Genomic DNA, 21,645 nt, shown 5'->3' with positions numbered 1-21,645 from the left:
CTCATGATTTTTGAATGTTCGGGGTTGGCAATACAGAAACTGCGATGCTATTTAAAGATGGAAGCCCCTGCTTAGAATAAGGGCTTTTCTACACAGGGAACCTCAGGAATGTTTAATTCATTTAAAAATGAATTAAGCTAAATGGATTAAGGTCACTTCAATGCTGAATAAGAGCACCGACACAGGGGTTTAAATGCAGTTTAATGAATCCACTTTAAATTCACATCTCTATTTAATTCGGATTAATTTTCCTGAGTGACCTGTGTAATCAAGCCCTCAGCACAGAATAAAATCATCCACATGGAGGGTGGTGAGGAATATCTATTGTGCTTTAAATTCACACTCTAGCTACTGCGCACTAACTTCCCCGGGTAGCCAAAAATGACTTCGCTGCAAGAGGTTTCCCTGTACAAAAGAGCCGTAAGACAACAAACACAATGCAAGCTATTTTTGGTGTCCCACTTGGGCAATGTTTTTATAAAATTTGTCTGAAGAATTCAAGCAAATCCACACACAGATCCCTCAACTGGTGTAAACTGGCGCAGCTCCACTGACTTAAGGGATGGGACCCAGACTTTCCTTTACTGGGACTGAGTGATGGACCGGTTTTAAGAAGAGAAAATTTAGGCTTAACATTAGGCAAAGCTCCCTGACACTAAGATACATTCAACTGTGGAATGATCTCATAAGGAAAGTGATGACGCTCCACCACTGGAGTCATTGAAAACTGGACAATGCCCTGAGGAATACACCACAAGGAACAGCCCTGTGCTGACTCTACATATAGTGAGGTGAACTAATTGGTCTTTTCCAACTCCTAGCTTTATGATTAAACAATCAGCTTGTTTCTTTTGGCCATGAAGATGCCTTCGTAACGACAAGAACTTAAGACGTCACTCATATTGGTCAAGTGACAACTTTGGATTTAGTAAATGTCCAGCGATGTTTTACCAAGAGAAGGCTATGTAAAAAAACGTACAACTTTTTTTTTTACACAGTGGCAAGAGATAACTCTTTATATTAAGGGTATATCTATGCAGAGTTAGTTCATGAATAAGGATGTTGTAATATATGGTTATTCAGTTACTAGCGTCCAACAGATCAATGGTTTGCTTATAGCTATGGATAACTACCTGTAATACCCGCAACTGATATAACCAGCTGTAACACTTACTACCCATGTCTGTAACATGTTTATAACACCTATTAATTGTTTAGTAACCCTTTATATTATAAGAGTGACCTTGCCATATAGTAAAGCTAACCTTTCATTAGCGCAGATTGCATTAGTTTTTAGGGACACGGTGTTAGCTGTATTTAGTGGAAACACCATAAATCTTTGAGGGGGAAGGGGAAGAATGCACCAAATCTAGGTATGCTCTTCCAAAAAGAATTGTCAATTGAAAACCCCAAAATGCTATGGATGAATTCTAGAGGGATTGCCAAGCCCTATGCTAGAGAGCTAATCGGGGAATGTAACTCTAGAGTCTGTCTTTTTCTCCCCACCCCATGATGGAAAAATTACAGAAAGGAAAGAGGGTCATGATCAAACATAGCTGAAAAATCTTGGGAAGTGGAGAGGGGAAAATTGAGAGGAAGGAGAAATTATTAAATGAGAAGATATTTAAAAATTGAAGTAAATAATACAATCTACAATGTGAACGGATAGATGAATAATCTATTCTACCTGTGTAATTGTAAAATTCTCTCTCCCAACCCCTCATTCTTTTCAAAGCCTTGGGACAGATGCTCAGCTTGTGTAAACTGGCATAGCTCCCTTCCCGTCAATGATTATAACTAGACCTGTTCAGAAATGGTTTGGTTTTTTGTGGGGAGGGAGTTAGTGTTCTTGAAAGTTTGTGTGAAAAAATTTGACATTTTCATGAAAAAAAAATAAACGCATTTTTAAATTTTCAAAACCCACGTCACTATGTCCGTCCTCCTCCTGGCCCCATTCCCAGCCTCAGTGCAAAACAGGAAAATGTGTGCGCGCGGGGGAGTTACAAGGAAAATGAAGAGGAGAGGGGAAAACTGAAAATACATAGCCAGCGACACAGCTTTCTTTTTTCTCTGGCAATGTTTTTGTTTAAAAAAATCCACACAATTTTGGGGGTTTTGAAAAAAAAAATCCTTTTTTTTGGTCAAAAAATGGTTAGATTGAAAAAAAAAAAAAAAATTCCCTAGCTCTAATTATTGCTGAATATTTATATTGCAGTAGCACTTGGAATCTCAGCCAAGGCAGAGCCATTGTGCTAGGCACTGTACATACACACAGGAAATGACATTCCCTGCCTTAAAGACTGCAGCTTACGCCAGCTGGGGATCATCATCTGGCCTTTGAGCTTCCCCAAAACTAACATGTACTTAAAATTCTCCCTCCCTATATATTCCCCCAGCTGCAATTCTGTCAACGTTTTCACCTGGCATCATCGCTCAGAAAGTTTAATCAATTTACAGTTGGCTGATCATCTATAAGAAAGAAATAAAAAAAACCACCGAACAATACCAGACGCATCCCACAGAATTGAAGTGGGTCAGGGCCGCCGGAAGGAAAAAAAAGACAAACAACAAACAAAAACAACTTACCTAACAGTTGCGGCAAGGTCCGGAAAGGTGAATGGCTTCTGACAATGAAACACGCTGTGACGAAGGCGCAGAACGGGAGATTGAAAGCTATTATTGCCCACCCTTGTTTTCGTCAACTGTTTCCTGTACCCCCACCCGAAAGCAGCCCTCAGACTTATCTAAAAGCACAATCTTGGTATTTTTTTGTGTGCGCAATTCTACACACTCAGCATTTCCAGACAAACCAAGGTTCTTATTTGACTCGAGTGGTTCAAAAACAATACTTTCCTATCTGAAAAAGGGGCCGAGACATCAGACCCTTCTCCTCCCCTGGGCACTGGTGGAAAGAGACTAATCTTGGGTAGATTGTCATCTCTTCCCACATACCTTTAAGGACAGAAAGGTACAGAGAGGGGTAGCTATTTCTAATTGCTTTTTTTGCAAGTAGTCGGCTGCGTGGGACACCACATCAGGTGAAGTTTGCAGCACATCTATAAACCAGACTCTGTTGCTATTTCAGTTCCGCTCTAAAATGACCTGACTCTATTGCAGAAATTGTTACTGGAAGAGACCTAGAAAATCACTCAGACCATAAAGCCAAGGCAGGAGTGTTTCCAAGGCTATTCGTGTCCAGTCTAGTTTTGAAGTGTCTCAAGCAATGAGCCTTCCACCATTTCTACTGGAAGACTTTCCATAGAAAGTCATCGTGGGCCAGTGGTTGAAGCAAACTCAGAGACAGCAGTTCTGGGTTCTATTCCCGGCTCTGCCCCTAATCTGTTGCATGACCCTGGGCCAGTCACTTCCCCTCTCTGTGACTCATTTTCCCGAAGGGGATATCATTCACCTACCTCACTGGGGTGTTGTGAAGTTCTAAGGACGAGATCCATAGCTGTTGAAAGTCTGCATAACTCCACCGAAGTTGATGGAACTACTCTACACTGGACGACACCAGCTGGGATCTGGCCTTAACGAAGCTCAGATGAAAGGTGCTACACATCTATTATCAATACAACAGATTTCACTATTAGGATAGGCAGCCCAGATTTTCTTTTTCTTACTTTCCTCCTGTTAGCCCATGTTAGACTGTACATCCCCTTCTTAAGCCACTTTAAACAGCCCTGCTCCTTCCTTGCTGCTGCTGGCATTAGAGAACCTCAGAGAGAGGTCTCAGTAGAACAACACCTGACACCCAGTGCCATTTCAGCAGCCACAAAGAGTAGGCACCACCTCTCTGGCAGAACACTTTCCTCACAGCATAAAGGCAGCCTGTGCTGCTGTGGTTTGTGGGGTCGGCACTGCTGAGACATGTGCACTATGGGACTCTGTCAACACTCCCGTGTTAACCTTGCTCCACTGCAGGAGACAGTGGGCTTGATTCTCCTCTCTGGAGTTAAGCTGGTGTCTAGAGTGCAGTGCCAGGCCCCCCATAGATAACTTACAAGACCAATTGACAACAGTCAGTCATATTCAAGGGGAGTGCTCTCCTCCAGAGAAGGTTCTGTTGTTCTTTCCTTGTTTATGCGTTTCGGCATAGGACTGGTGAAAGTGAGGTATGGTGAAAGTACAGCCACTGAACATGGGAAACTTCTGTGCAAGCTTCCCGAACACAAGCTCACACCCTTTCTTGCCAATGCACTACCCCAGCCCTGCACCGCACCTCCTCTTCCATGCCTGGCTCTACCTCTTGAGCAGAGGTAGAGCTTCTTGGACAATTGAGACACACACAGTGGTAGGTAGCAATGTCAGCAAACATGAACCAGCAAGACAATAGCTGAGACCACGCTAAGTCAGTTTGTGACCTCCATCATCAACCTCCTCACAGCCTTTTCACAACATTTCACATCTTCCATTTCATGTGACAGGAAGACCACTCTTTTCAGAAGTGGCCACTGATTTTTTTTGACACCTCCATTTGTTGGGTACCCAACTTCCTACGCCTTGATCTAGACTTTCCCCAAGAGCTGAGCACCCTCTGAAAACCAGACCCAAGGTTTCACAGGTTGGGCACCAAAAACCAGGGGCTACGTCTGAGAATTTGTCTGCATGCTCTTCCAACTTTTCCTACCTTACGGCACTCGGACCACTGCTGTCCCCAGAAGTACCCAGGTTTGCAAAGCACCTTGGAAGGTTTAAAGGGCTCTGGAAACATTCCCAAACTGCAATTCAAAAAGCGGAGTGTTAGAGAGCTTACCCACAAGCAGCGAGACAGAGACCCTGAAAGCGAAGCTCATCCTCGACAGTTGCCGTAAGCAGAAAATGCCACCGTTCTGAGATGGCTGTGCACAAATTCAGTTTGGAGGATATAATGCTGCAGCTCAGCTGCTATGGGTCTGTGACATTTTAACGACAGATTTTCACTGGTGTGACAGGAGCGGCTTGGCAATTTGCTGTTAAAATCTTTAACTTTTCTCAAGGAAATGAAGCCTGCCAAAGGCTTCCAAAGAAAACGCTATGCCTGACTTCTCTCTCAGTTACGAGTGTCAATCCATTCACTGCAGTGGAGTTCCTCCTGATTTATACTGGGGTAAGAGTGGAGAATCAGGCCCCTTGTGTTGATGGCTCCGTAGGTGGCCCTCTTCCCTTCAATTCAGTATTGAACCAATGCCCCAGAGTTGTGTTAGTGGGTCACTGTACGGCAGGATATGCTGTCTTTCCACTGAGACTTAATACCGACATCCCTTCTAACCACTTGTAGCTATCAGAGACCCCCCTGGCATTTATCGCCAAAGTTCCCAGACTCAGTGGCTTCAAGCGCAGTTGTACTCAGAAAAACGTGTCTAAAGATGGCACCGTCCTACAGAACAGACCTGTCCGCTCGTGCGGAATCAGAGCCAGAGCAAGTGACAATCCAAAAAGTAAACACCTCTTCACTACGCTTTATTCCTGCTAGCCCAGTAGAGGGCAAGCTGGAGTGATCCTTCTCCTGCCTTAACAGGATAGTAACCTCAGTTCCAATTGCAGCACTACGCCCCGCTTTCATTTACCAGTGTCACACCATTCAAAGCAATTAGCTGAGTCCCCCAGACTGACTGGTGGGGTCACTGGGGGCCTAATCTGCGGATGTAGAGGTTGGGCAGGATTAACTGTTGGGAGTATTTGGCCCACACAATCGTTATTGCTGCTGCTGATTTAGGAGAATGAAAGAACCCAGCTTAACTCTCAGATCCCCAGTTACTCTTCCAGGGTTTGTACTTGGAAAAAACCACCTTCTTACTTGTAAAATGAGCTGAAGGGGGGATAAGTGAGCCACAATAAAGGTGGACTCCAACCCTGTATTCGGGAGGCTTGCACAGAAGCTGCCCATGCTCACTGGCTGTGCTCTCTCCCTACCTCGGTTTCACCACTCCTATGCCCAAAAGCTCAAACAAGTCCCTTCAGATTCAAACCTTATTTTAAAATGGTCACGAGACCAAACTCAGTCTGTGCTATTGCCTACAAACTTGACAGGCATCTACCAGCCAGTGTTCACACCCCAGCTTCAACCCACCCCACCTGATCTATCCACATCACCTCCAGAGGCAGAGATCTGCTTGTCAGCTTCCGAGATTGGAAGCTCTTTGGGACAGGGATTGTGCTATCTTAGGGGTGCGTACAGTGCCTAGCAGGTTGTGATGGCTGCTGTGCTACAAATAATTAAGTCATATTTAGTGTTTTTATGAACCATTCCATAATTCCCTGCCACCGTCACATGAAGGAGCCGGACGGTAGCGCCAGAGAATTATTCAAGTGGACCACGGCATTCCATACCCGAGCAGCCATCCACATGGAGAGCATGGCCAGGCTGAGAGCTAAGGAACTGAATTTCAGGGGGAGTTGGGAGCCTAACCCTCTTTGGCCAACATTTTCAAAGGAGCCTAGTGCTCTGTGCATCCTAGCGAAGGAACATATTGCAGCTCCACTGCAACAGCGACACAGCCACATCCATCCAGGGATGCTCTAAAACAGAGCATCTCACATCAGGAGGGGAGAACATGCCACCATCCCTTCTAGGCCTGCTAAAGCCACCACAACAATGTTCCTCTTCACCGCAGCATGACAAGAACCCGGACCCAGATAACACCAACACTGCATTTCACCCCTTTAGAGCTCACCCCCTTCTGCCTTCATTTTTTAAATGTATTCTTGGCATTTGCTTTCATGGTTCTAAAGGAAACTCCCACTGAGGCCTCCTGCCTCCTGTCCATCCCCTGCAAGCACTGGACCCAGCGGGAATCTGTTCACTTTCACACTCTCTCTCATGGGAAAGATGGGGAAAGAGGGGGAAGGGTCTTTTGTTAGCCCCAAGGTGTCACTTAAGCATCTGAGCACAAAGACCCAAACGTGTTGGGGTTTTAAGGAACAGTGATGCTAGCATTGTCCCAGGCATGGATCTTGCAGATTCACACTTAAGACACAGCCCCTTCCCCCTTGCATCAGAGGAGCTAAAGAACACCTAGGGTGAAATCCTGGCCCCATACAAGTTAGTGTGAAGTTTTGCCACTGATTTCAACAAGGCTAGCTCTTCTGCTGGTGCATACCTGCATAGCTCTGTCCACTTCAATGGAGCTGCAGCAAGTGCCCCGGCTGAGAACAGGACCCTTAATCCTTATCTGTCTCTGCTCCGGCTGGGCCCCCTCTTGCCAGTGGTAATTGGGAAAGTGCCCTCGGAGGTTGGGGGTGACCAGGATGTTTCGTTTCATTTACTGCGCAACACTAAAGAAGCAGAGACTTTCAAGTGAGAAGCAGCCGCTCCAAGCAGCCCGTCCCCCGGCTCATGGAGAAGCGTTTGCTTTGTTCTCCACTTCTGGCCACCAGACAAGAGGCTCTTTGTGTCTCTCCGGCTCCTGAAGCACCTGTTCCCTCTGCCACCCCATTCTCCCGGTGTGTCCTTATTTATCCCCGTGTGCTGCAGCATATTCTCCTGAGCCAAGAGCCTTGGCAGCCCCTGCCTACACCTGCCTCAGCCTGGCATGCGCCTGGGGACCGGCTCAGCGGAGTCCGAGGGCAGGCACAGTTGCCACACACACACACACACACACACACAGCTATGTTTACACCAGTTGTTTATTTGGGGGAGGGCAGGGAACCAGGGTGGAGCAGGGAGGATGAGAGCAAGTGAAGGCATTTAACACCGGCCTGACAAATTCGCACTTGGCCGCTACAGCCATAATTCCGCCCAGCTGCCAAGCCGCCTGCTGTTCTCAGCATGGCCCGGCCTGAGAGAGGGCTCAGAACACTGAGCTGGGACCCCCTGAAGGGATTGGGGCCGCAGCAGGAGAGCTGCACTCTGAAAGCTCCACAAGAGGGGCCAGCCCCATTGACTAGGTCATTGCTGCTTGGCATAGGGCATCACAGGCTTTCACGAGGCTTCGCACTGTAAATGAGGACCAGGGCAAGCCCACCCGGAGCTGGGTTATCAGGAGATCTCAGCACACAGGGTGCAGTGCTCTGCTGAAAAACTGGCCCCAGCCCTGGGTGTTAAGCGCTTCTTCGGCTGGCCCCAAGGGCCTGATCCAAAGCCTACTGGAGTCAATGGGGGTCTGCCCTTCCAGGGCTGGGAGGTATGTAAAACCCAAGGCTCAGAGCATTGAGACCTCCCCTCCTGCTCCACGCTCACACTGCACCTCCATTTCAGTTACACACTGAGAGTCAGCAATAGGCTGAAGAATCAACGCCCGTGTCCAGGTTTCTTTCCCTTTTGCCTGAAGTGCTCTCTTGCCCTGGGGAGGGGAGAGCTGCGGAGAAAACGCCTGCCCTTCCCTCCCTCCTAGCTCAAGGATTTTCTAGGTAACAACAAAAAGACAGTTAGCACCAGTTGTCAAGGAGGCTGTAAACCTTTAATGGCCTCACGCTATCACACGCCATATTGTCCCCACCAATCAATCACTCTAGGGTTCCCCCTGCCCCAAAACACACCCCTCTCTGGCCCGGGAGGAGAAGCACCAGCATACTCTCAAGGGACGGACGGACACACACAGATACACGCACACGCTGCTTTAAGTGTGACCAGCAGACGTGGCTGAGCCCACAGTGCTCTTGTAATACTTTATAAAAGGCAAGACACTGTGTTCTTGCCTGTTCTAGCCATAAGAATCATTTCAGTGTCTCCTCCAGAGCTTATATACAGGCAAGAAAGGGCATGGGCTTGTGGTTAAAGACATAGGACTGGCACTCAGGAGACCTGGATTCTAGTCTCAGTCCTGTCACAAGCTTCCAGCGCAGCCATGGGCAAGTTGCTTCCCTTCCGTGTGCCTCAGTTTACCCCGTAAAATCAGCGTGTTATTTACGGGGGGCTGAGAGACTAAATTGCCCATGAAGCAGTTTGAGATCCGCACCAGAAAGATTCTAGTTAAAGGTCAGTGGCACCTTATAGACTAACAGACGTTTTGCAGCATGAGCTTTCGTGGGTGAATTTCCTAGGAAATTTCCACCACTTGCATCCGAAGAAGTGGGTATTCACCCACGAAAGCTCATGCTGCAAAACGTCTGTTAGTCTATAAGGTGCCACAGGATTCTTTGCTGCTTCTACAGAACCAGACTAACACGGCTACCCCTCTGATAGTTAAAGGTCCAAATTGTTATTCTCCAACAACACCCCAGCCCAATAGCACTGTAACTACATCAGTAGAATTATAGGAGTATACTCCTGCTGGTAGATAGACAAGGCCTTAAGGCATGCTCATGTACAAACCTCTCGCTCCAAGGGATCTCTCTTTCCTGCCATCAGAGCAAGATACAATAATAGGGCAGAGCTCTCTATTATTCTAATAAAAGAGACACTCTGGCATCCCATTGCAGCGTAAATTCCATTGAACAACACTGGGTTCCCGCATTGCCAATCACAAGCATCCAAAAATCATGAGTGGGGCCATTCAAGAATCTTGAGTTTGACTTAAAAAAACAACGTATCTTGGTTTCATTCATTTGCCCTCTTGTTTTTGAGACTCTAGGGATCATGTTTTCCAGCCTTTCTCCACAATGGCTAGAAAATGACATTTCATAAATTAAAGCAGAGACTCATATAAATCACATGACTCCAGGAGCTGGGGACTTAGAAACCATCAAATATCACCAGACTGGCGATAAAATCGTGCAAGTTGGCAACATAGCGTAAGTCTCAAGGGGCCTGATTCTCAGTGACATTAAGGCCCCTTTATAGCACTCTGGCAGGGCAAACACGCCTCAAAAAGAGAGAACAAGGGGGGCTCCCATGACAATTTATCACCCCAAAGCTCTTTGTTTAGCTTCCCACACCTTGGCCTCTTGCTTCTTCCATCTCCCCTCCCCCCATACCTAGATGTTTCTCTTCCTTCCTAGACCTGGCTCATCCCATGGCTCCCTACTGGTCCCACTCTGTTAAGTAAATGGAATCTCTGCCCAACACTGATGGCTCTATTGTTTCCTGGAGAGGGGGACTAGACCTCTGGTCACCAGAGTAACCTGTGACAGGGCAGACATCCTACCAGCTCCTATTTCGAGCAAATATGTGCCACTGTGCCAGAGCTTCTTTGGATGAGCAGGGCCTGGCTGCTGTCAAGGTCATGTTTAATAAGTGCCCAAAGCCAAGGATGGATGGGGCTTTCTGGCTCAGTTCTCCCCCTGCCCCCACCCCACCAACCACAGGATGCGAGCAACCCCCCCAGACTTCAGTGGGAGCGATTTGTATCCGATGGAACAGGAGGGGTGCAAGAACTGGGCCCAGGATGTTCCACTTCCTGGTCTGCCACACAGCTCCAGAACCAAGTCTGACTGGTTATTTATATCGGTGGTTCTCAACCTTTCCAGACGACTGTCCCCCTTCCAGGAGTCTGATTTGTCTTGCCTACTCCCGAGTTTCACCTCACTTAGAAACTACTCGCTTACAAAAATCAGACAAAAAAATAAAAAACTGTCACAGCCACTAGTACTGGAAAATGGCTGCCTTTCTCATTTTCACCAGGTAATTATAAAATAAATCAATTGGAATATACGTATTGAACTTACATTTCGGTGTATAGTACATAGAGCCGGATAAACAAGTCATTGTCTGTATGAAATGTTAGTTTGTCCTGACTTCACTAGTGCTTTTTATGCAGCCTTTTGTAAAACTAGGTAAATGTCTAGATAAGGAGTTGATGTGCCCCCCCAGATCTCTGTGTACCCCCAGGGATACGCATACCTCTGGTTGAGAACCACTGATTTATATTGTAGTCCGCAGGCTGCTACCTCTCTCTGCATCCCAGCACCATCTGCAAACGGGGGTTCAAAAGTGTATATGCAGCAAAGATTAATGTACCGGCAGCACTGAGAACGTCACACAAAACCCCACAGAATTAGAGTAAATTATTCCAGGCCTCCCCAAGCCCAATCCAAATGTGTACTGCAGGAGCACCAAAAAGCCCTGATCAGGAATCATTGTGCTAGGAGCTGTACATACACAAATAGCAAAAAGAGAACATCTGCCTCGAAGAGCGTAGGATCTGGTAAGAAGAGGCAGCACTCCAAAGGAGACTTTCCTGGCTATGTCTACGCCACGAGCTAGGCGTGTGAGTCCCCTACACACGTGCACATTCTCAGGTCAGCGGAGTATAAATAGCAGTGTAGATGTGGTAGCACAGGACAGCATCAGCGGAGGCACGGCTGAGCCATGACGAGTACACACCCACAAGCTTCAGGCAGGTTTGTACTTGGCCCTGCTCAGCCGTGCCTTCTCTGCTTCTACCCCTGCTTCTGTGGCTACGCTGCTATTTATACTCAGGCTAGCTCAAGGACAGCTAGCACAAGTGTGTGTACACGAGCAGGGTAATCGCATCCCAGGCTCGCAGTGTAGACGTAGCCTCTGTTCCACCAATTCCAACTGGGGGCAAATCATTATACCCCCCCAAATCCCCAGCCAGGATCAGTCAGTTGGCTAGTCCGAGGGCACTGTTTCCAAGCCAAGCGTGGTTTGGTTGGTTTGGGCTTTTTTTTGCTGTTTAACACTAAGTTTGTAGTCTGCGAATTCATTCACCTCCCCGATATCTGGAACAAGCGGGGAGTAAACAAGAAGCAAAGGGGCTGACGTCTGCTCTTCTAGAAGCCTAGGCAGAGCCTGCTACTACCTCTCTGTCTTTACAGCCCCTAGCACAAGGGGACTCATGCTCATTGGCCTCTAGGCACTGCTGCGACATAAATGTTCAATATCAATAGATGTGACCACAATGGCGCTACTGCTGTTAATAAGGTGGTTTGAAAAGTCTTGTCTACACTAGATTTTGTGTCATGAAATTCCATCCCCACCAGAGGGGGAGGGCTAGGGTAGACTGGGCCCTGGCATTTTAACCACCACATCTTCCAAACTAACTAGATCAGGGATTCTCAAACAGGAGGTCACAAGGTTATCATCACAGGGGGGCCGTGAGCTGTCAGCTCCACCCCGCTTCACCTCCAGCATTTATAATAGTATTAAATATATAAAAAATGTTTTTCATTTATAAAGGGGGTTGCACTCAGAGGCTTGGTGTGTGAAAGGGGTCACCAGTACAAACATTTGATAACCACTGAACTAGATTGACGCTTGTTACTAGTCAGTTTCGATTTCTGTCTTTTGCATGTTAGCACAGAGCTGCAACCATTTGGGTAGCAAACCTCAGGGAAGGGCAGAAATCCAAACATGCGACAGCAACGACAAAAGCGAGCGAGCGATTTTGTTAATTTCTTGAAACATTTCTATTAACACAAGTGTTTAGAAAACCTTTTAAAAAACAAACAAACAAAAAACCCCACAGGACCTGAATCTCCTCTCACTTTTACCATTAGCCTAATGGAATCACTCAGCATTTTCACCTGGGTAAGAGTGAGGTGAATCAGAGCCCCCAGAAACCACTTTCAGAATCTGCACTACCCACCATCCCTTTAACAAACTTGTGCAAAATTCAACTCAGCTGCTTTCTCCTTTTCCGACAAGTAAAGTATTATTAGGGATTTTTCCACCACCACTAAATCATCATGAAAGGCCAGGCCAGTAGATTTCGTGCCTGGACTAGTAAATTTTCACATCAAATTTTCAAGGCTGCTTTAATTATAAGCCATTTTACCTCGCTCATTTCTATGATCAGAGACCCTGGAGGGTGTGGCAAGGGGGCGGTGCCCTGGACTCCAAAGGCACTAGACTGCATCTTTTGTAATGGCCACATGCCTAAAGCCACCATAGATGGTAATGGAGCATTAAATTATGGAAAGGCAGAATTTCAGATACGTCTCCCAATGTGCATTCTTCAGCTATATGGCTACCAATCGTGGCAGGAACTGAAAGGGGGCAAAAAAAGAATGCGGTTACCCCACGTTCAAATGATGAACAGAAGTGGCTTCCACTTGAAAAAAAATGTTTACTTAAGGCCACTGCAAAAGCATTGGGCAAAGTCTGGGGTATTAGTTTCAACATTTGGAGGGCTTCCAGCTCTGACTGAGCACAGTTTAAGCACATGCTTTACTCTAAGCACATGTTTAAGACCCCTTGACTTCAACAGTCACAAGATTAAACAACGTTACCTGCTTTTTTATTTTTTTTTATTTTTTTTACTGACCCACCCAAATGGCTGGGACACTTTTGTCATGAGCCAGAGCAAAATGCAGCAGCCGCATTCTGCCTGGCAAATCCAGTTCCATTTGTATCCCATCTTTATCACTGAGCTGGTGGAACTCATTCAGACCAAAGGCCATTGTGTAGGACTGGACCCGTTCCAGGATCGGACATATGGCCTTAGAGCAGGTGGATTAAGTGCAGAGTGGGAGGGAGGGCTTCCAAATAACAGAAAATTTTCCAAAAGTGGCTGCCTCTGGCTCTGCCAACTTCCCTCCTTTTTAAAATGACAGCAGCGCTCCAAACCCAAGAGATTCCCACCCAAGCCTGAGGAGGATCCAATGATTAGAAGCTCATTAGAGTGCGAGGCAAAATTTGGCCTGAAATACTTGTAGCCAGCTCTGAATGAAGTCAGAGGCAGCTTTACAGTGTGCAGTAGAGAGCCTCTTTAACTCGCAGGGGATATTTCCCAAAGGGAAGGGACAAGGGCAAATGGGGCTAGAACTTATTGCATTGTGACAATTTATTGCATGATTGGGGTGGTAACAATTTATGTATGTTCTGCACTGCACTCACCATACTGTCGTCCACACTCGACAGAAGAATAATGCCAGCTTTATATACATTGATTTCTATAGTGGTGGATGGAGCAATGGGTTAGCAATCGTATCGCTCATCTCTGAATGTTTTTTTAAAATACATTTTTTGTAGAAAATGCAGCGGCAAATACACTTCCCCTGCCAAAACAATGTATTTGATCGTTTGTGGATGCGGAGGTGGAAGACGCAAACCTAGACCAGAGCTCTAAAAGCAATGCGTGCGTGCCCCCAGCAGCACCCTTTTGTTCAATGCCGTCTCCAGCGTAATAGCAGCTATTTCAATATTCACTGTTACCCATACACACAAACCCCAAAACAACATTGCGTGTTTACAACTAGAGCCAAGAGGAAGGTGCTCTCACGGCGGTCTGACCGAGCAGATCTCAATCCGCTTTGTGCTGGCAAGCGCAAGATACCGGAGTCAGCAGTCTATGTTCCGCGTTGCAGATCGCTGGCCCTCCAGCCCTTCGGTTCTACAGACTGGGCTCCCCTCTCAATACACCAGTCTACACTGTGCATGTGATCTAGCAGGAAGGGCCCCACACCCCCCATCTAAGACCAGCTCATTTGGGGCTCATGCTGCCACACTAATGGGCCTCGACCACGGTACGGGGACGTAGGACTGAGAGGCGGCCAGTCACCATGGCACACTGGGCCTCTGTTGTGTATCAGCTCCAAGGAGCCAACTGTGATGGTGACACCCCTGCAGGGAACTAAACTGAGACCCACAATCTCAGTTCACAACCATCAGAAGGTCAGCAGGTTGGACTTGAACCTGTGACCTTGAGGTAAAAATCCCTGTGGCTCATTTCCAATTCCCGGAGTCACCCCTCTCCCCACAAGCTGTTTTTAATATTAGTGACTGTCGTTCGGCCTAACAAGTCTTGATTCCAGGAAGCACACAGAGTGTGAAAACGGCAAGTTCAGACAGGCACTCTGGGGGCCTCCTGAACAAATAGCAAATGTAAAAATAAACCCATTGAAAGAATAGATTTACTGTGCTTACGTCGCTACGCACTTTGCACTCACAGCAGTGCCTTTTCCAGTACCCCAGGAACCAAATCCAACTTCTCAAGTGAGGAACAATTTTAAAAGCCAGCTCCAGTTTAACTAGCTACCTAATGCCGGACTGGTCAGAGCTGCACATGTAAATCCTTTTATAATGGACAGTCAGTTAGCGTGATTTAAAGTCAAGCTATTTTTTGCCCCCACTGGTTGGAACAAACTTTGCTTGTCAAGAATGCTTTCTGGAGGGGGTTGTTTGGGTGCTTTGGTTTGGCAAGCATAGAAGGAGAAAGCATTACCGACAGAGACACTTGGCTGGATAAAGCTAAGAGACTGTGCTAGGACATTTGTTTCAGAGAGGGAGATTTTAAAATTGCCAGGACAAACTCAGTAAAACAGCCCCAAAATCCATCTCCTCCTCAGGAAATTGCTTTGACAGGGAGTAAATTTCATGGTCCTCTCAACCCTACTGCCACCCATCTACAAAGAGTATCCAGTTAACATGGAGGAGGACAGAACAGATTCCCAAAGTAGATCTGGAGTGGGCAGTTCTTTTATGACAGAAAGGGATTCTGGATTCTCAACCCATGGCAGGTTTACTGTCAATACAGAGATTAAACAAACCTACATCGAAAACGGAGGGTCAGTTAAAAAAAAAAAATCTTTGTAAGGGGCAAGATCACTTAGAAACATCTCTCTCCTGCTTTCCCTTACATTTTCCAGACTTCACCTGTATTTTTAAAGTGGAATATGGGTTCACAAGCTTTGATGTTTAAAAAAAAAAAGTTGACAGTCAAAAGGATGGAGGGTGTAACCATTAAAATTAACTAAAACGAATTTGCATGAATCACAAACACAAGCAGCTGGGCACAATACACGGTTAACTGGATGAAATTCTCGGGCCTGTGTTATATAGAGGCCAGACTAGATGATATAATTGGCCTTAAAATCTATAATCTCAAATCATGTTTTCCATCCTTAAAGTATCATATAAGATGTAGCTGAGACTTAAACAATGTGACTATTGTCAGCAAGTTTTTCCTGGGTGGCATCCCTGATTAGCATAAAATATTGGAAGCTATTAGCCTGAGGTGGAAATAAGCCAGCTTTCTAATTGTTTGCACATTTCACATGAAAACCTGTCACTCACCTCTCCCTTAGCCATACATCTCTTCATTTCTCTCTCCCACCGCTATTATTTTAACTTTTTTTAGTGAATTATTTAACTCTAAAGCACCTTGAGGGTGCTGGATGGGTGAAATATGCTATCCAAGGTGACATTTGGTATACTTAACCACCAAAACTGATGGCCGTAACTGTCTGTTTTAATTTGTTACCTAACCACTCCAAATTCCAAAAAGTGCGTGAAATTCACCCCAGTGCACTATTGCAATTCACCACTGACACCATTCATGTCTTATTTGTCTAGCACCAACAGTTGTGCTAAGCATGCTATATAGAGACGGGAATAAGGACAACGGCGGCGGGTGTGCATGGGGGGAATCCTGGTCCCATTGATTTCAGTAGGGTCAGGATTTCATCTGCAGTCCCTGCCCAGTACACAGAGTTTTCTGGTTTGGAATGAATTTGGGCTTCTAAAGTACTGAAACTCACTTTCAAGCTGGTCATAAATGCTGGCTTATGACAATTCCCACTAAAAGAAGATCATAATATTCAACTTGCTGGGTTTGTTTTTGTTTAGGTACCAGCAAAAGTGATACCGCTCCGCATTTATTGTACTAAAGATCCTCTTTGTTGGGAGCCCTATTATTGTAATTTTGTTATTTAAAAAAAACTATTTACAAAGCCAAACATCTGAGCGCATCACGCAGCCATCAAGTTTTGTTGCATGGATTCCATAACACTCTTCCTTGCCTCTAAACACACAGTATAAATATTTCCTTTGTGGAATCATTTGAGTTGATGCGATCGCTGGGGGGAAAAAATCATGAAAAAGCCAGCAACAAACAATAAGTTAAAGGACCAGGCGGGATATTTACAAGTTGTGTATGGCTCTCTCTCTCTGCTACACTTTCTATAGGACAATGACTGGGATTCTGGTACATGCAGTCCCCAAAGATGCTGCATAAATGTACCACCATCACATTTCTTTTTGGAAAGGTGGAAGGAAGAAATAAGCGGTGTTTAGAATTTTAAAATAATTGCAAAAAATAACTCACTCCATCCAAGTGGAGATTCCAGCTACCAGCTCATCTTGCACCTTACCATCTTAGCCAATATGTGTCTGCCTGTTTATTTTACAACATGCATGGTGACCTCTGCTGGTGCCTGTGTCTATAGAGAGTGTCACCCAATCTATTGCCTGTTTTACTGTGAAATCATTGTACTGCAGAGCCCCACAGACTGGCTGGCGAGACGGTGCCCCGGCTCAGTAGGAAATGTCATAAATAAGTCATGGGGGCAGAGGGGGAGACTAGCAAGCAGAGAAAGTATCTGCTTCTTTTCCCAAATGTAAAGCCCCACACAAAGCCTTCCCCTGGGCTCCCACCACATCCCACAGAATCCCTTACACCTGACCTGTACCATTAAGTCAGTAACCTACTAAATCCAGTGACGCCTGGCAATAATCAAGGCCCTTATAATGTCCAGTTACGGAACAGGAAAGGCCAGGCCAGGCTAAACAGAAAAATGTGAGAAGCAACAGAAAACCTGACAGTCTGGTTTTATGAAGGGGGGGGTGCAACACAGGGAGAATACAGGAGTTAACACCTTCCTTGCCGGGACTATTACAAGTGCTCTGATGTAGTCCCCAGTTTGGGGTCTATTTGTGTCTTAAAGATCCGAGCACACTAGAGAAACAGGAGTTTGCAACCAGTGAGTGGACTTTCCGGAAGGAGAAACTTCTTTTTTTAAGCTGTTTTAGGTTTAATTCAAAACAAGTGGATCTCCCCCTCCCCCTGTAAAGCCGGGGGAGACTTGGCAGGTTTGGGAAGAAGCAGGGAGGAATCGAGTTAAGATTTGCACAAGGAAATAAAAGCCCGGCAAGGAAAGGGGCAGGGGTCAGAACTGCAAAATCCCTCCTTGTGCCCCGGGGCATGGGAGCGCCAGAGCTCAGTGGGGGGAATCCCAGTGCAGCAGGGGGCCATGGGGGGGCAGGGCCGCCCAGAGGATTCAGGGGGCCTGGGGCAAAGCAATTTCGGGGGCCCCGTCCATAAAAAAAAAGTTGTAATACTATAGAATACTATATTCTTGTGGGGGCCCCTGTGGGGCCCAGGGCCTGGGGCAAATTGCTGCACTAGCCCCCCCTCTCTGGGCAGCCCTGTTGCGGGGGTGAGAGAAGAGAAAAGGGGGTGTAGGGGGGAAAAGGGGGTGAAGGGGCAGTGCACAGGGCTGTGGAGTGAGAGAGAAGGTAAAAGGGGGGAGAAGTGGGGTGAAGGGGGGATTTAAAGGGAGCAGGGGTCAGAAGTGGGGCTGGGGGGAGCCATGGGGTGAAAGGGGCAGTGCACCGGACCGGAGGGGCCGGGGGGGATTTAAAGGGAACATGGGTCAGAAGTGGGGCTGGGGGGAGAAGCGAGGGGAAGGGGGCAGCGCACGGGGCCGGGGGGGTAGAGGCAGCAGGGGGGAGAAGCGGCGCGGGGGGGAGAAGCGAGGTGAAGGGGGCAGCGCACGGGGCCGGGGGGGTAGAGGCAGCAGGGGGGAGAAGCGGGGTGAAGGGGGCAGCGCACGGGGCCGGGGGGGGATTACAGGCAGCAGGGGGGAGAAGCGGGGTGAAGGGGGCAGCGCACGGGGCCGGGGGGGATGACAGGCAGCAGGGGGGAGAAGCGGGGTGAAGGGGGCAGCGCACGGGGCCGGGGGGGGGGGATTAGAGGCAGCAGGGGGGAGAAGCGGGGTGAAGGGAGCAGCGCACGGGGCCGGGGGGGGGGGGATTACAGGCAGCAGGGGGGAGAAGCGGCGCTGGCGGGAGGAGCGGGGCCGGGGTTCCCAAGGTCCCCGCAGGGGAGCGGGCTGCACTTACTACTCTGCCGGGCTGCGTCCTCGGGCAGCCCCCGCCCGCGGCTTGTGCGCTGCGCTCCGCCGGGCGCCTCTCTCGGCTGCCCCCGTGCGGGGCCGGCGGGGCGGAGGCGGCGGCTGGGGCCGGGCTCCCTCCCCGGGCCGGGCGGACTGGGATGCTGCGGCCGTTGCGGATCGCGGCGGCTGCTGCGGGCTCCGTGCAGCGCCAGCCCCCTCCCCTCCGAGGGGAGTTGCCCCAGCGCGGCGGAGGGAGGCTGCCGAGGGATCCCCCCTCCCACGCACCGGGGCCGGGCTAGCTCCGCCAGAGGCTAGCGCAGGGGCCGGGCTTGCAATGGGAGCAGTCCCGGGCCAGGCTGCCCCCTGCCCCGGCCAGACGCTGCTTCACCCCCTCCAGACAGCGCCCGGGTGCTAGCACCTCCCCAGTGCAGCCAGCCGGCTTCCTCCTAGTCCTAGTCCCCGGCCCCCCTCCAGCCACTTCGCCCAGCGCCCCTCCCTGCCCTCACGTGTCTGCCACAAGGGGACCCAGGTGCGGGGGTCCCACGTGCTTTAGCCAAGCGGGTCTGGGTAGCGTCCAGTCCCTGCTGCTAGCGCTGGGTCTCTCAGGCACGCTCCCTGGCTCAGGCCTCTTGGCGGGTGTCCTCCCTTGGGACATGGGGTGCTGTCTCCCCAGACCCCGCAATCAGCACCTGCGCCCTCCCCCCAGTCTCCCGCTCACTTACACATGCCCTCCAGAGCCCCACCTAGGCTGTGGTCATGCTGGGCTTCTAGTGTGTCGGGAAGGCAAGGAACACAACACAGGCTTCGCCAAGGAATCTCTTAGCCACACTCCCTCTACTTTTAAAGCTCTCCAGAGTTACAGGTCTTGGAAAACAACGAAGTCCTGACACGTCCCCTCCCCTAGTCTGAGCTCACCCTGTCTGTGGGCTGTCAGCCTTTCAGGCTTGGCAGAGTCCCTCCTGGCTTCTCTCTCCTACATCTCCTGCTTACATGCAGCTATGGCTGGCGCCTGCACAGAGCAGGACCCCACTCTTAATCAGGGGCTCTGTCTGTGAGACATGGGCTCCACCAGGTTTGCCCAGATCACGGTCTTGATGGCTTCTCCATGAGCGTCCTTCAAGGTGTCACGTCTCTCTCCCAGGTTAGGCAGCTGTCTGGGATGCAGTGCAATAAGCTGCTCTGTTTAGACTTGGGCAGCCCCATAGTACCACACCAGAGTTCATCAGTTGATCGGTACATCCCACTCCGTCGCAAGGACCTCAGGGACTGCGAGGCCCATCTCAAAGCACTCCAGGGTCACACTGGGATGGAGTAAAGCTTCAGGAGCTGGCCTGGGGCAGATGTTTCATACGTAGCTGCTGCTCCCATGCAGACAGCTGGGGATCTCTGCCTACTCCTCCCATCTTGATTTCATGGTAGAATCAGATGGAGAAGAGCCTTTAAGAGGCCCTCCATCCTGCACACCAGCTTGAGCCTGTGGATCATAGACCAGCCAGGGAACCTGCACACCTAGGTTCATAGATCCCTAGCTTTTAAGGCCAGAAGAGACTGGTATGAAATATGATCATCTCATCTGACTGCACAACACAGGCCAGAAAATCCCAACCAATAATTTCTGCATCACGCCCCGGGTGCTACTCCCCAGTCTGCCACAGGCTTGCTGGAAAGGCTCTCAGGCCCCATGATGGTTGGCATGGTGTAAAAACCTCTTAAAAGACAGCGGTATGACCTCAAAAAAGTCCTGGCCCGCACCCCCTCTGTGCCTCAGTTTCCCCATCCGTAAAATAGGAATGATGTTACCCAGCAGTGCTACTCACTCTGAGATGGCTGAAAGGCACTAGGTGTTATTTTATTGCTTGGGCACCCAAAAGCTACTATTAGAATTTGGGACAATCAGGGATTGAAAATTTAGGACTTAGCCAAGTCTTGCCCTGTTGATGCACTGGGGAAGGACACTGAGGGAATCTCCATTCACATTGCTGCTGGGGGGGCTGCTGTTTAGGCCAGGCTCCCTCACACAGGTGTTGACAGGCCCATGTCCTAACACCAAATTTTTAAATTTCTTGTTGTGACAACAAATATGTCATCCTGCCAACTTGCAAAAGCAGGGATCACATCTGCCTTCCCTCCGCACCAGCATCACGGAGGATGTTTTCATTCCCAGAGATGGATTGAAAAGCTATTTCGAATCTGGAGCACTTTCCCCAGGAGATTATAATTCTGGTAGCTGGGGAGTCCCAAAAGCAGAGCTCAACTTCCTTGGAACATGCCTGGTCTAGTTAAAGTTATAGAAACAGACCATCTTTCTGAGTCTGTCCTGTTAGGTCCCCGGTGACTAATTAGTTCCTTTGTCCAGTCTATTAGAAACCAGAGTAACACTCCAAATTGCCTTCCTGCTAAAAGGCAGTGTATATTTAGAGCGAGATTCCAAAACTCTTTTTCCTAGCCAGATGGAAAGCGTGCACAGATACATAGATTTCAAGGCCAGCAGAGACCACTGTGCTCACTGAGTCTATAAAACAGGGTAAAGAGTGGCACCTTGTAAAACACTTTTGTGTTACTGTTGTAAGACTGTGGGGTGGCCAGTTCAAAACGGGCCTCATTTGCAGTAGACAGGTATCCACATCACAGGACACACCACCACAAGTGGGCTCTATTGTTTTCAGGCTCAGCGAAGGCGCCAAGGATTAAATTGGTCAGACTGAACTGCCCTCTGACCCTTAGAGGTGGTCCCTCTCTAGGTCAGGGGTGAGGCCTGTCTGTGGGGGAAGCCTGCACTTCTGCTGCTTGTTTTCTAGCTAGATTGCCATCTCCAGAGCTATCAAGTCGAGCTGGTTGGAAATTTTCCAGCTGAACGTTTTTGTGCTGGAAAATGCCAATTCATCCAAAGAAAAACATGCTGCGGAACCAACACGGCTTCCACAAGGAGGCAAACTGCGGAAACATGTCGATGCTGATGAAATTTCATTTTGGGGGGGAGGGACAAAT

At 48.5% G+C, this 21,645-nt stretch overlaps 1 protein-coding gene across 2 annotated transcripts in view; it reads right to left on the bottom strand.

Moving 5' to 3' along the window:
* Nucleotides 1-19,045, bottom strand: part of SOX13 (SRY-box transcription factor 13) — a 60,074-nt gene extending 41,029 nt beyond the window's left edge. For both annotated transcript variants that reach the window (XM_045016443.1, XM_045016444.1), the window contains exons 1-4: nt 18,665-19,045; nt 4,631-4,721; nt 3,414-3,562; nt 2,587-2,640 (exon numbers count right to left, since the gene is read on the bottom strand). The gene's annotated coding sequence lies outside the window, so the exon portion shown is untranslated. The remainder of the gene's footprint in view (nt 1-2,586; nt 2,641-3,413; nt 3,563-4,630; nt 4,722-18,664) is intronic.
* Nucleotides 19,046-21,645: the final 2,600 nt, after the last annotated feature.

The sequence above is a fragment of the Mauremys mutica genome, chromosome 4, assembly GCF_020497125.1.
Source record: "Mauremys mutica isolate MM-2020 ecotype Southern chromosome 4, ASM2049712v1, whole genome shotgun sequence".
NCBI classification, from domain to species: domain Eukaryota; kingdom Metazoa; phylum Chordata; order Testudines; family Geoemydidae; genus Mauremys; species Mauremys mutica.
This window is presented reverse-complemented; position numbering and strand designations above follow the sequence as displayed.